This window comes from Triturus cristatus, chromosome 2_1, assembly GCF_964204655.1.
Source record: "Triturus cristatus chromosome 2_1, aTriCri1.1, whole genome shotgun sequence".
NCBI lineage: Eukaryota > Metazoa > Chordata > Amphibia > Caudata > Salamandridae > Triturus > Triturus cristatus.
The window spans coordinates 552641881-552656644 of NC_140581.1; positions in this window are offsets into that span (position 1 = coordinate 552641881).

The following is a 14764-nucleotide window of genomic DNA, read 5'->3' on the forward strand; positions in this document are numbered from 1 at the left end:
TTTTTTCTTAATCGTGAATAAAAGACCGAGGAATAATACACTATACGTAATGCCTTGTTAATATATTATTTCAAAGCAAACATTTGCTATAGAAAAGTAGAAATATTCAAACCTTAAAGAACTTAAATTGACATCACAATATCACAAGAATATATACATTCACAAGTGTCCATTATGTGCTTTATATTATCAAAGAACATAGAAAATGCCCAACAAACATTAGTCTATTCCATTTATCATTAGTTTGAGGAACTCATTAGATTAAGTGGTGTTTAAGAAACAGTCTTCTCCCATCCTTAGATTTGGGGCCGGTCAGCCTCATTCCCACTTCTTGATGCTAATGCATTTTTTCCTTCGTTGGGTGCCATCTTTAAATGAAGGTTTTCTTCAGGGCTGAGATATTTGATGTATGACACTCAGTTCAGTCCTCGTACAGGTTCCTAACTGTCTGTTTGGTGAAGGTCACGGCACAATTCCAGTGAGGTGCCTTCATTATGACATTATGAGAGTAGCAGGCGTCCTAATCATCAATTAGCTGTTAAGTTGTCTTCTATGACCTCCTAAATCCTCTTTAGGCCAATCAGAGCTGTCTTGGCAGCATCCTCTCGAGCTACTCTTCAAAATTGGTGTTTCATCTCTTGGCGTGGAGTGTTAGTTCACATGTTTGCTCCTTCCTTTGACCTGATTTAGTCAACCAGAGTACCGCCAAGATTAATCTTCTCCATAAATACTGTAAATACATTATGGGGCTTATCAAGTTCAGGAATAGGGGACTGGGATCCCAATAAATATTTAAAGCTTAGGGTACTCCCAGCAACCACAGATTGGGGCAAATCATTTCATATACCACATACTTACACTAGGTATGTACATCCAGTTACTTACAACAACTTCAAATTACTTTCCTACCTACCAACTGGGGACTTCCTTATTCCCTTAATAGTCTGAAAAAGAATGAGGAATAATGCACTATGTGTAACACCATGTTACTATATGATTTCAAAACAAGTATTTGGACACAAACAGTAATAAAGTGAAAGCACAACACAAGAAAAACCCCACCCCAATTTAGAAAGTAGAGTAAGTTTTAATAAAATATTTGATGTCAAAATGACAAAAATCTAATCAGAACATGAGTAATGAATTTGTACATTTTAAGATAAAAACTAGCACCTAAAACATCAAAGCACCAACTCTGCACATCTAGTCGCACCAGACTGCGTCAAAGTCACGAAATATGGCTGACCACGATGGGGCACGGGTCGGATACAAGACGTTGATTGGGCCTGGTTAGGATATACCTTCATACTTAGAAGACATTTTGTGGAAAATGTCCTAGAAGTTAAAGTTCAGCAGGGCAAGGCTGCAGGCAGTGTTGTCGAGTAGCTGCTGGACAGAGTCATGTGAAGATTCCCACATTCAAACATAGTCTCTTTTTTGGATTTTTAAACCCTCTAGTGGGATGAAGCTGCAAGCTGCTGCCAACGTGGGCTCTACAAGGGTAAATACCCCTTATTCAAAGGACCACTGAACAGGATTTGCTACTTGTTTAGAAGAACATAGAAGGAGCTGCTGCATAGTCATCCCGATCCGTATTTTGGCGTATCGACGAGCAGGTAGGTCCGGCATCCTCTAGGTGCTCAGAGTACTTTTTAGGCAAAAGATTTTTAAGTTCCAAGTGTGGGATTTTGGCTATCTGGACACTTTTAGCACATCTTCCAAAGGTCCAGAACTGGAGAGGCACTATTTGGAGGGTCAGGACTCACACCGTTTGGGTCCAGGTGCTGGTTCAAGAAGGTTGGAGTCTTTCCTGTCCCTGAGGCTCTGATCAAGAGGCCAGCCAAGTAGCCTTCAGAGTGACTCTGGTAGTCCTAGGTTCAAGCAATGGAACAGGACTCAAGCAGCAGGGCAGGCATCCGAGGGTTCAGGGCAGGCTTTGGGCAGCAGAGCAGACCCTCCATGGGCAGCAACACAGTCTTCAGAAGTGCACAGAAGGCCACAGCAGCAGACAGTGCTCTGAAACTCCTTCCACGGGACCATAAAGTGAACTGAAAAGTGGGTCTGTGGGTTCTATTTTTATATCTAGTGCCTGACCTGGTGCTTTATTTGAAGTAAGGAGAAGTTTCTCTTTGAAGTGCTTGGAATTTCCTGCCTCCTTTGCCCTGGCTCCAGCCTCGCTGCAGGCACAGTGCACTAATGTGAAGTTCTTTGTGTAAAGGCAAGGCACATCCTATTGATTTGCAAATGAGACTGTGTTCAGCCTGTGATAGCCCATCCAGGTACATCTAATCCCTCTATTGTGTGGCTGTCTGGGAGAAATGTCCAAACTCCAACTGCCAACTGTACCATGTGACCCAGGAACATTTTGCAGGCACCAAATAGCTGGGGTAGGAAAATGCCAACTTACTAAAAGTGGCATTTTCAAAATTGTAACTTCAAATTGGACCATTAAAGAGGATTTTAAATTACAATTTTTCAGATATTCCTACCTGTTCTCAATCAAAAGTTAGCACTTATTACATTTAATAAGGCAGCCCAATGTCATCTTATGGGAGACGCAGACCTCACAGTAGTGAAAGACACATTTGTTGGGTTTTCACTACCAGGACATGTAAAACTTAAAAGTACATGTCCAACCTTGTATTTACAATTTCACACTTCTCTTTGGGATAACTAGGCCTACCACACATAGAAAGAGCAAATCGCCATTAATGATTGTTTATGTGCAGGAAGAGACACCTTCCTGCACATAAACAATCATCCCCTCAATGTAGGCACCCTTGCACTATGGAGCAAGGGTGTCTGTGTTAGCTCTAGGTAACTATTTTTAGCACCAGAGCTAGGGAAAACATAGGTGTGCACCTTATTCTTGTAAATATGGCACATCCCTGCAGTTTAGAAATTGCACAGCACGGTGAAATTTGTCACAGCGCTGTGCCATTTCCTTGTACATATACCCCTCTATGCTGCATATGATGAAGTGAATTTGCATGACCGGAGACCCAGTGGGAGTTCTGTATCATCCTAAAGTTGGGTTATTGAGAATGGGTTGCCAAACATCTTCCAAAACTATTTTCTCAAGATTTAGGTTAACTGCAAGGCTTCATGCACCGCATCAAGCTCAAAAAAGAATAGCAATCCACGAAACAGAAATTATGGAATATTCCTACAAATGTTAGTAGGGAATTAAGTGATATTATTGATAATCTGGCTAAGGATGATATTATTGAAGACGTTTAATCCTCTGATTGGGTTTCTCCAATAGTTGTAGCATGAAAAATGTATAACAAATTACATCTCTGTGTTGGTCTATGTGCTTTAAAAACAAATATTTTGATAGATTGCCACCCATTACTAAACATCAATAAGTTATTTTCTAGTCTGTATGGTGCAAACATGTTTTCTACTCTAGATCACCCGTCTGTGTACCACCAGGTAGTTTTGACAAAGGAATCTCATAATTTAACAGCCTTGTTTACCCCTCAAGGTCCATTCCAATTCAAAAGGATCCCCCTAGGTTTAGCCTCGACTGCTTGAATTTTCAAAGAGATATGTTTCACATGTTTAACAATATGGAAGCGATTGTTAAATGTTTCTAAGCTGACATTCTGATATTCTCTAAAAATGAGTCTGATCACATAAAACATTTAGAAGCTGATTGTGAGAAACTTCAAGAAAAGGGCCTCACCTTAAAAGAAGAGAAGTTCAAGTTGTTCTGTGATAAAGTTGACTATTTGGGTCACATTTTTACATGGTGATGGTGTTGTACCCAAGAAATACTTTGGTGGATATCCTTTTAAAACCAACTTCTCCCAAAAACTACTTTCTTTAGCTGGTTTGTGTGAATCAAGTGTAAATTAATTTCTAGGTAGCTTTACGAAGAAATGTAACCTTTTAGAAAGCTTATGTGTAAGGGGGTACGGTTTCTGAATATTCGTGGATTGATAAACAACATAATGCCTTTGAAACCATCAAAGGAGACACTGTCAACACCTCAACTTTGAAACCGTATAGTATGGGTAAACTTTATCTACCATTGAATGCGATATTCTGTTATCGAAAGGGATTTATTAGGGTATGTGGGCTACCAAACACTTTTGAAATTACATCTGGGGAACTAGATATATTGTGGCCACAAGCCCCTTGTCAATATTGTATCTCCTGGCAGAGGGTGGAATGTCACTGGACATATATCCAGATTGACCTTGCGTTTTTTGGAGTACAATTTTAATATCACAATATGTACAAGGAAAAAGTAATATCATGGCTGATTTTCAGTCCAGATTTCTCTCTGAAGGAAGTGAGAATCTAGATATTATTGAGAAACAGGTTCGAAATTCCACTGTTGTTTTTGTGGTATGTGCTATTTTCCTAGTATATCCGAATCTGAATGGTCTGAAGGAGTTGAGCCTGATGAAGCTCTCAAATCTATAAGTGAATGGGTTGTCAAAGGTTGGCCAAAACGTTAACAAATACCTTGTTGAATGCCTTCCTTTTTACTCCTTGCAAACACTTTATATACAGAAGGGAGTTTGCTATTCAAGGAAGGGAAATGTATTCCACCTTTCAGTCTCAGGGATAAACTCCTTAAAGTTGCTCATGAGAGTCATCCTGGTATATCATCTATGAAAATATTATTATGACTACATTTTTGGTGGGCTGGTTTAGACACAATGATAGATAGGTGGGTGCCCAATTATCCTCAGTGCAGCACAGTGGAGAAAATGTGCAAAGTCAAGTCTGGCCCTTCAGTTCTAGTTCCTTGGCCTGAAAATCCCTTGGAGAAGGTGGCATTTGACATTTCATTGTTTATACTACTCACAAAAATGAAAGGGACCAGAGATTGAGCCTTCCCTCACTCTACGTGAATGACTTTGTGTAATCCCTTCAATTAAGGGGAAACACAACAGGGAGAAAAAAACGTACTGGGAAACCATTAAGGTTGTTAAAATAGCCCTCACTCACTGAACAGTGGCGTGTTTCATCATAGGGCCGCTGACACACCCTGGCGCAGACCAACGCTCAGGGTGGAGCACATATTTTGAAAAATATATTTACAGGCATCCCTATCGCAGAAAGAAAAATTAGTTAGAACTGACTAGGGGGGTACCCCCGTACTTTTATTCTGTGCCACCTTGGTAGGATTAAAATGAATCAGGTATATTGGAGAAACCACATCTCCATTACCCTGGCTGCTTGCACTGACATTTCTCCGCCTTAAAAAAGTGCTCAACTGGGTCAGTGGTCTTCCTTAGGATGCAGATCCCTTTTATTAAAATCCCTCCTAGTTACTGAGGGACTGATTTTTGGCAATGCTTGCCCTTTGTAGACACATTCTAAAGGAATACCGGAGTATCATTGTTTGCTTTCCAAACCCGGGGTGAGAGTGGGGATGTCGCCCTGTAGTAAGGTCTTTTGCACTTGCCATTCTGCGCCCTCCGATGGTCATTTGACATTTCATTGTTTACCACAGGCTTGCCAAATTGCATTGGTTTTCGTTGATTCTCTTTCCAAGCGGCCAGAAGTCAAATGTGTCCATTAACCCATTAAATCTGCTATAAATTATTTTCTTAAGGAAGTGTTTTCGAGGGAAGGTACTCCCCATATTTTTGTCACTTACAATCACGTACAGTTACATTCCATGGGGCAGATTTACAAGCCCCTTGGGAGACATTTACGCCGCCGTTGCATCACTTCTGTGATGCAGCGGCGGCGTAAACCATGCGCCATGCTGCGACAGATTTACAACGTGATGCATCTAGGGAGATGCGTCACGTTGTAAAGCCCTGCGCTACATTAAACCTGCGTCAGGTTTAATGTATGCAGGGTGGGCGTTCCGTCGGAAAAAGCCTCGGAAAAGTGGTGCAGTGAAATCTACAAGATTTCACTGAGTCACTTTTCCGACGCTGCTGCGTCAAAACCCTGCGCCTGCTTGAAGCAGGCGTAAGGCATGACGCAGCATGTTCGGTATGGGCAGCCCCTGAGCATTGCTGGAGTTGCGTCACGCTTGCGACACGACTCCAGCAATGCGCCGCCCTTATGCCATCAGATGCGTCATGCATCTGTTTATCCTTGCACCATAATGCGCTGCATTGTAAATGCGGCGCATCTGTGGTGGCGCAAGGGTAAACTTGTGTGACGCATCTTTCCTGACGCATCCCTGCTGATTTGCAGGGATGCGCCAGGAAACATAAATCGGCCCCCTTATTTTTTGTGGAGTTTTTGTCCACCGATAACATTGCGTATGTAACCACATCCATATATGCTCTTCCATGCAATGACTGAGGATAATGTGACATGGGCGAAGATGGATAGCCTTGATTGGAATGAATTTGTTAGGTCCAGATAGTGGATGCATCGCATCACTTGCCATTGTACAACAGAGAGCAATCCTTTCAAGTTACTCAAATATTGGATTCCCATTTCCAGGTTGAATCCGCGGTGGATTTGCAAGAAGGTCAAAAGAAGGGGAGAAAAGTGTCTTGAACACAAACCAATAACTGATCGGGTGGCTTACAAATATTAGGCTCAAAAAGCCTGGTTTCATAAAGAAAAGGCATTCTAAATGTGGAAAACCGTGAAAAGTTGTAAAAGTGAACACATGGAGTGTGGTCACACAAGATGGGTTGACCTGGAATTTGAGAAGAGTGGCTAAGGTTGTTAATGAGCATTCTTGTGTTGAAAAAGAAAATTGGGAAGATTCTCATGCAAAATATTTGATCAAAATGGGCTATAAAGACAATACTAATGTTGGAAATGCACTTGCACAAACAGAAATACGAAATAATATTGAAAATGTTTTTCCTGCTGTACCTGTTGTACCTACCTCTACTGGTATGATGAACTTAGCGGATGAACCTGCTGTTTCCAGTCAGGGGTAATGCTCGTATTCATATGCCATCTGTCAAGCTGAGAGAATTTGTATAATGTAGTTATTACTGGTATATTTTCAAATGCACTGTTATTCATTTCTACTATTTTTTTTTTCCTTTCGTTTCTTATTTTGAAGAAAAAAGATGTGTTATATGCTCCGTTTATGCATGGGTGAGTGCAAGAAACCCCTGGCGCTGGCCACTGTAAAAATGCCATCGTTCATGCACCTGCACGCGCTTCTATCTCATACAAAATATTTCTGTTGTGATTCTGAAGTTGTACATTGCACCGTGAGGAATAGAATAAAGAAATTATCCTCCTCGGTGTGTCTTCCGCAGTGCTTCCTGCATGGTCTGTTAGCCGCATATAGTTCTGTGCTAGCAGGCGCCTGGACACCAAAGGTGCCAGCAAGCTGCCGTGCATTACAAGAAGAAGGCCTGCCTAACACATGGGCCAAGCATTCAAATAACGGTGCCAAGAGTCATGTTATTAGAAGATTGTGTCTCTCCCATGGCACCTCATCTCTTATTTCTAAACGCTGCAAATAACAGTTTTTAATGTGACCCATCTCGGAAAGATGGAAGCCCGAGTCAGGCCTGCAGGGATCTGAACTCATGAACTGAAATTCACTTCAAGTTTCAGCGTGCCTTCAGGTCATTCAGGTATTTGGCTGACGACAGTGTGATGTTTTGAAATATATGCAGCATTATCAACATCAGGTCCCAAACAAAGGTTTATTTCTAGCATTTTAATTCAAATTCATTGTTGTAATGCGCATATTTTCGTTGCAGAGGTTCTGCCTTTATGAGGTAGAGCATATATCTCCCATGTCCTACTCCTTCCCCGCACAACTAGGGCACAGTTTGACTCCATCCTCATTCCTTTTCCTTGCCCATCGCAGTCCATTTCGTGTCACTGGTCTTCTCTCCCCTCTCTTCTCTCCCACCTCTGTCCCTGCCCGCAGCTTTGCAGTCATAGCCTCCTCTCATGCATGTCCATCTCTTCCCTTCCACATCAGCCTCCTTCCATCACAATTTCCCTAAGCAGCTCTTGCTTCTGCCTGGACCCTCCTGTCCTGCACCCTCCCTCCCCTCCAAGCAATCACTAGTTTATTAACCTGTGTCCCTCACACTGCCTCCCATGACTTCTGACACACATGTAAGCGTCTAAGTCGGACCTACCATCAGCAAAAAGGCTGAATTCAATTGGAACAAACATTGGCATAGCCAATAGATCTCACCTTTGGGACCTTATAAGTATTTAGTTATACAGCAGGTCCCAAAGGCGAGACCTATTGCCGATGCCAATGCTTGTTTTCTCTTCCATTGCCAAAGGAATCAAGTCCCTGGCTCCAGCCTCCTGACCTTCCCGCCATCCTGAACTGAGGCCCATTCCTTAAGCCGGCTCGATGCAGCGAGCCGGGGCCAGGAAGGAAAACAAGCGGAGACAGACAAGGGGGAGGCTGCTCAGTGCGAGGGCACCCCGGTATCTGGAGCCTGCTCGGGAGCTCAGTGCGAGGGCTCGCCAGTGAAGTAAGGGCAAGCTGCGAGGACACCCCGGTATGTGAAGGCTGGTAGGGGCTGGCTGGCAGGAGCTCAGTGCCAGGGCACCCCCCTATCTGGAGGCTGCTCGGGAGCTCAGTGCCAGGGCTCGCCGGTGAAGTCAGTGCGAGCTGCGAGGGCACCCCGGTATGTGAAGGCTGGTAGGGGTGGGCTGGCTAGAGCTCAGTGCCAGGGCACCCCCCTGTTAGACCTAGAGTCCTACGGTAGCTTGGCTCAGGTGGAAAGGCCTTGCTCCAGAGTAACATGTCGTGCTTGCGTCACATTCACCTCAGCACTCCAGCGTACCACCACTAAAAACGACGCTACACCAAGAAATTAGAAAAGTTAGAAAAGCTTTATCTTTCCTTATATCTTGTTTTTTCTTTCTAGTTACATACAGTTCAATGATTCACTACTATAGATGTTGCCCACAGATTGCCGACATTAAAACATTGCATTCAACGATTTCTCGAATAAACGCATAAGTGAACTTTGCTTTGTCACATCAATTTACATTCACTAGTACCTTACCGGCATATCAATTTACATTCATTAGTACATTACCAGCCTATCAATTTACATTCATTAGTACATTACCAGCATGGGCTCCCTGCTCTAGGCTAACTGGCAGAAAATAAGTTTAGTCAACCGCTCTGCAGCACCGATATTTCTGGGGAGGAGGTGAAAGCTGAGGCATAGAATATCGACAGTTGGTCTCTCAAATAAACATTTAAGCATCGGCTTTACGTTATTTTCACTTAAATAGGGCAGAATAGTACCCTCAATTCAATCAGGTATTGCCTTCACAAATTAACCTCCTCACTTGTTGCAGTTCTGGGTTTTCTTTTTCTACTTAGATGACTGGTGATTTCCTTGTTTTCTTTTTCTGGAGCCTGTTATCCTGCCAACCTCCTCCCACTACTGACAGCAGCAGTCTCTTAAAGTTCAGTTCCCTCAGTTACGGTGCTCTCATTTGCAAGGGGAACCTCACAACCCTCAGTTCCTGGTCCCCCTTCCTCGATCAACCTTTCACGATTTGGGCCCAGACTGAATGGAGTTTTACCCCCACAATGTGCCATTAACTGCTGTGTCACTCTCCACCAACACACCTTCTTCCCCCCTCGCTTACTTGGTTCCTACGGCGATCATTGGGGGTGTGTAGCAGAGCCTTTCCTCTACTGGCTCCCTCACAGTGCCGGCGTCCAAGTGTAGTGAGAACCGGCCCACAGGGAGTTCCACCTCACAGGGGCGTGCGTCAGCCTCAGCCTCCGCAGCTGACTCTGCGCCTTGGCCCACTCACGCTCCTCACAAGGCCCAGCTCCTCCCGTGTTCTCTTGGCAGCCCTCCTAGAAACCGAAGGCTTTGGAGTCGGCCCTCCACGTCAGCTCCTTCCTGGGGGTTGGACCGGCCTTCCTCGATCCCGCCCCACTCCTTCCTGGATTCCTCCTGACAGCGGAGGGGCGGAAAGATCCTCAGGTCTCAACTGCCCGGCAACTTCCCCTCTACGCCGCGCTTGCACAGAGCTTCCGGACTTCCCCCACACTTCCTTCAGCGGGGAAGCCGGCGTTTCCTCAGCGATCCGGATTATTCTAGGGCTCCGGGCAACAGCGGGGATGTAGAGTATAAGGTCAAAAGTCAGGTTCTCTACCGGAGATGGTAACTCTGTCCCCCGGATCACTTCAGGGGTCCTGGCTAGACAGGGAGCACAAAAGGTTGACGTGATCCCAGGGTCAGAGGCTGAAGGCAGGGCTAGGTCACTAGGTAGAGGGTAGTGTCAACAGAGGGGTGGGAAACAGGCCCTAAGAACAGTCAGTTCCCCCCTCAGCAGCGCACCTACCTCCCTACCCAGATGCCTCGCTCCTGACTACCTCACTTCACACAAAATGGCCGTCGCACCTCACCTCTATATATAGCCTGGGCCTTGACTGTCTAGAGTGGCCCAGAAGGTTCTGGAACCCCTCATGCCAGCCTATGGCCCAGGCTCTGAGTTGACAGTTTCGGCCACCATTTTGTGGAGGAGCTCTCACTCTCCCTCCATTTTAGGGAAGCACCTTGCGCCACACCATCAATTAGTGATAAAGGGGCGCCCAGAGCCTCTAAGTCAACACTAAAAAAAAATAGTGGACAGAAAAATTAGAGGGCAAAGGAAGAAAAATAAGAAGGGGACAGCCAAAGGGCTGGCAGGTCTAACACCCCCTATCTGGAGGCTGCTCGGGAGTTCAGTGCGAGGGCTCGCTGGTGAAGTCAGTGCGAGCTGTGAGGGCACCCTGGTATGTGTAGGCTGGTAGGGCGGACTGGTGGGAGCTCAGTGCCAGGGCACCCCGGTATCTGGAGGCTGCTTGGGAGCTCAGTGCAAGGGCTCGCTGGTGAAGTCAGTGCGAGCTGCGAGGGCACCCCGGTATGTGAAGGCTGGTAGAGGCGGGCTGGCGGGAGCTCAGTGCCAGGGCACCCCGGTATCTGGAGGCTGCTCGGGAGCTGAGTGCGAGGGCACGCCAGTGTCTGAAGACTGTTTGGGAAGTCAGTGCGAGCTGTGAGGGCACCCCAGTATATGAAGCCTGGTAGGGGCGGACTGGCAGGAGTTCAGTGCCTGGGCACCCCGGTTTGTGGAGACTGCTGGGGGCGGGCTAGTGGAAGCTCAGTAGAAGGAACCCCGGTATCTGAGTGCTGCTCTCGATCTCAGTAGTCTGGTATGTGAAGGATGCTGGGGCTGGATGGTGGGAGCTCAGTGCTAAGGCACGCCGGTATCTAAAGGCTGCTCGTGAGCTCAGTGCTAGCTGCGAGGGCACCCCAGTATGTGAAGGCTGCCGGAGCGCAGCCGGGAGATCACGGTAAAGGCCGATGGCAGATCAGTGCGAGGGCACACCGGTATCTGAAGGCTGCAGGGGGCGGGCTGGTGGGAGCTCAGTGCAGGAGCACACTGCTATTTCACAGTGCACACTTCTCTTACACAACCGTCATTCAGTAAGACACTGCCACAAACACACAAGAGGGAGGGCTTCCGTTACACACCCTCTCACATGCATTCATGGGCCAACACAACCTCTCACGTATTTAGTGCTTGCGGCAACAAGCACGCGAGTGGTGCGTGCGTGCGCGCCACAGCGAGACATCTGTTTGGAATTATCGCGCACGCGTCTGGGCACGATAATTCGAAACAGATGGTGCCTGTGCAGGTAACCAACCGCAAGCAATAGGCCGTGGGCTGAGCAAAGGCGGGACATGCACCCGCCTTTGCCCAATTGTGTGCTGTCTTTCTTAGGAAGACGCACGCAAAGGCCAATAGCCTCTAACCAAAAACAAACCACACGCACGAGCATGTGGTCTGATTTTGAAGCCCCCTTACAAAAAGTCCCGCAGAGCAGCGCATGGGCGCTGGCTCAGGCGAGACCTAAGAAGCAGCATCATCAAACATCTTAAATCATCCCCTCAGATCTATGGTTCCCTCAACTGCTGATTAATTTAGGGTAGAGCACGGGATAATGTAAAGCTCCGCCTTGCAATACAGCACATGTGAAAGGATAAATTTGACTGTGTCAAATTACACAAAAAGGGCTTTGTATACCACTTCCAAATGTATCATTCCTTCTTGGATTGAGGCTAATGTTGTGCACTGCTTTAAAAATCACTGAATGCTGTGAATTATTATGAGGTACTTGTTACACAAAGCATCAAGCAAGCTCTGTTCTAAAAAGCGCCCAGTACACTTCTCCTCCGAGTCTGCCCCTTCTTTGAGACTGATGTCATGTTTGAGGGGCGGCTGAAGGAATTTTGGCTTCAGCGCGAAGGGGTAGGTGAGCTGCGTGGCTTCAAATTGAAGCTGACAACCTAATATAGATGTCACAAGTTGTGCTGAAGCAGAAGGGGCACATTCTTGACCACTTCTAGGTTTGCCCCAGCACCTGCGGGTAGCACCCCGCTTTCCGTGTGGTGGCAGGTAAACCTTTACCGGCCTAACGTATTGTTCAAATTTGATTTAGTGACACATATTTCACACATATTTCACTTCACTTGTTATAGATAGTTAATTTTCACGGTCCTGAAGAAACGGCGCCTGATCCTTTGGACTGATTGGCATGAAACATGTCGACCATCCAGGAGTGGAGCTCCTCTTGACTCTTGATAGCCTGATAGTCGCCTCTCCTTATTATTTTAACCAGGAAGGGATCCTCCTAGATTAAAATTGTCCTAAGGATTCGCAACTTGTTTTAAATTCACTATTCAGCACATCTACACACATACTAGGCCACTCACAATCACGGCACCCATACGGCAGCAACAAAAGATCTCCAGCAAAGAGCCCCTTTATGGGTGCCCGTCGGGTATTGCAGCGCCGACCCGACGAGGAGAAGGCCCATATGATGAAGCATGACACCTAGCTTGCTGGGTGTGTGAGGGCCCTAGTTCTGAAAGGATAATCCCCCCCCTTTTTTCTTTGGGTGCCTGGGACAGTACCTGCACACTGATCTACACTTAGTAGGTCATACATAGACATGTTGAGGAACAGCGTACTTCTTCTTGTTTAATAAAAGAATGTTGAAGGCAGCCTTAAAATTAGGTACAGGAGTAATTTGAATTGAGCTGGAATACTAGGAGTAATTACAAACTCATTCTTGCTCGTGTACTTAAGAGTAATTTGAGAAAAAACAGTACTACAGAGAGAGCACATTCAGTGACTGGGTGCGACTGGAAGCTGCTGCTTGTGTTCACTATTTGTGTTCTGCTGCATTTAGCACTATTTCTCAACACAAAATGCATCCTTGCATCCATTTTAGACATAAGGGTGCATTATGCGGTCCAGAAACTGTGCTAGATGCCTTGAATAAGTTGTGGAAAATTCCACCCCAACAGCATGTTCCACCAAACTTACCCCTAGTATTTAGCGCTATTTCTTAGCTCAAAATGCCCTCTCACACTCATTTTGGACGTGGGGGGGGTGCATTTTGTAATATGAAAATAGTGCTAAATACCGGGGGTGAGTTGGGAGAAAAATCCTACCCCAAGAGCACATTTAGCAAGCATGAACAGCTGCTCACGCTTGCTATTCGTATTCTGTTGCATTTAGCACTATTACTTAGCGCAAAATACTTTCTCGTGCCCATTTTGTCATACTCAAAACCAAAGGGGATGATGGACGGAGTGTTGAACATTGCAAGCACTCACCCCCAGTCAACTGATCTGGGTTTAATCCATCATCATTCTTTAGCTCAATCCGCCACCCTAGTTCACACATGCAAATCAGTCTGATCCTGTGCCTCAGGGGAACAGTCCAGCCCGAACTGCCAAGCCATGTCTTACCTGGACCAGAAACAAGCATCCTGGGACCAGTTTCTGGTTCATAACCCTCATCAGCCAGGCTATCTTGAATCCAGTGGAAAAGTGAGCAAGGGACCAACATCTGGGCATACCCTGCCAACTTAGGGCGAACAAAGCAAAACCAAAGGGGATGATGGACGGAGTGTTGAACATTGCAAGCACTCACTGCCAGTCAACTGATCTGGGTTTCATCCATCATCATTCTTTAGCTCAGTCCGCCATCCCAGTTCACACATGGCCATATGTAAATCAGTCTGACCCTGTGCCTCGTGGGAACAGTCCAGCCCGAACTGCCAAGCCATGTCTTCCCTGGGCCGGAAACAAGCATCCTGGGATCGGTTTCGGGTTCATAATCCTCATCAGCCAGGCTATCTTGAATCCAGTGTCAAAGTGAGCAATGGACCCACGTCTGGGCATACCCTGCCAACTTAGGGCGAACAAAGCAAAACCAATGGGGATGATGGACGGAGTGTTGAACATTGCAAGCACTCCCCCCCAGTCAACTGATCTGGGTTTAATCCATCATCATTCTTTAGCTCACTGCGCCACTCCAGTTCAGACATGGCCATATGCAAATCAGTCTGACCCTGTGCCTCATGACTGGGGGAGAATGTTTGCATTCGGGCTGGACTGTTCCCATGAGGCACAGGGTCAAGACTGATTTGCAAATGGCTGGGTCCAAATTAGGGTGTCTTAGTGGGTAGAAGAACTATGGATTTAACCCAGATCTTTTGAGTGGGGGAGAATGTTTGCATTGTCAGCATTCCGTCCATCATTTGTTTGCTGTAACACTTTTCGCCCTAAGTGGGATGGGTATGCCCAGACATGGGTCCCTTGCTCACTGTACCACTGGATTCAGGCTAGCCTGGCTGAAGAAGGGTGACATACCCAGAAACCGGTCCTAGGATGTTTGTTTCCAGTCCAGGGAGGGCCTGGCTTGGCAGTTCGGGCTGGACTGTTCCCATGAGGCACAGGGTCAAGACTGATTTGCAAATGGCTGGATCCAAACTGGGGTGGCTTAGTGGGCAAAAGAACAA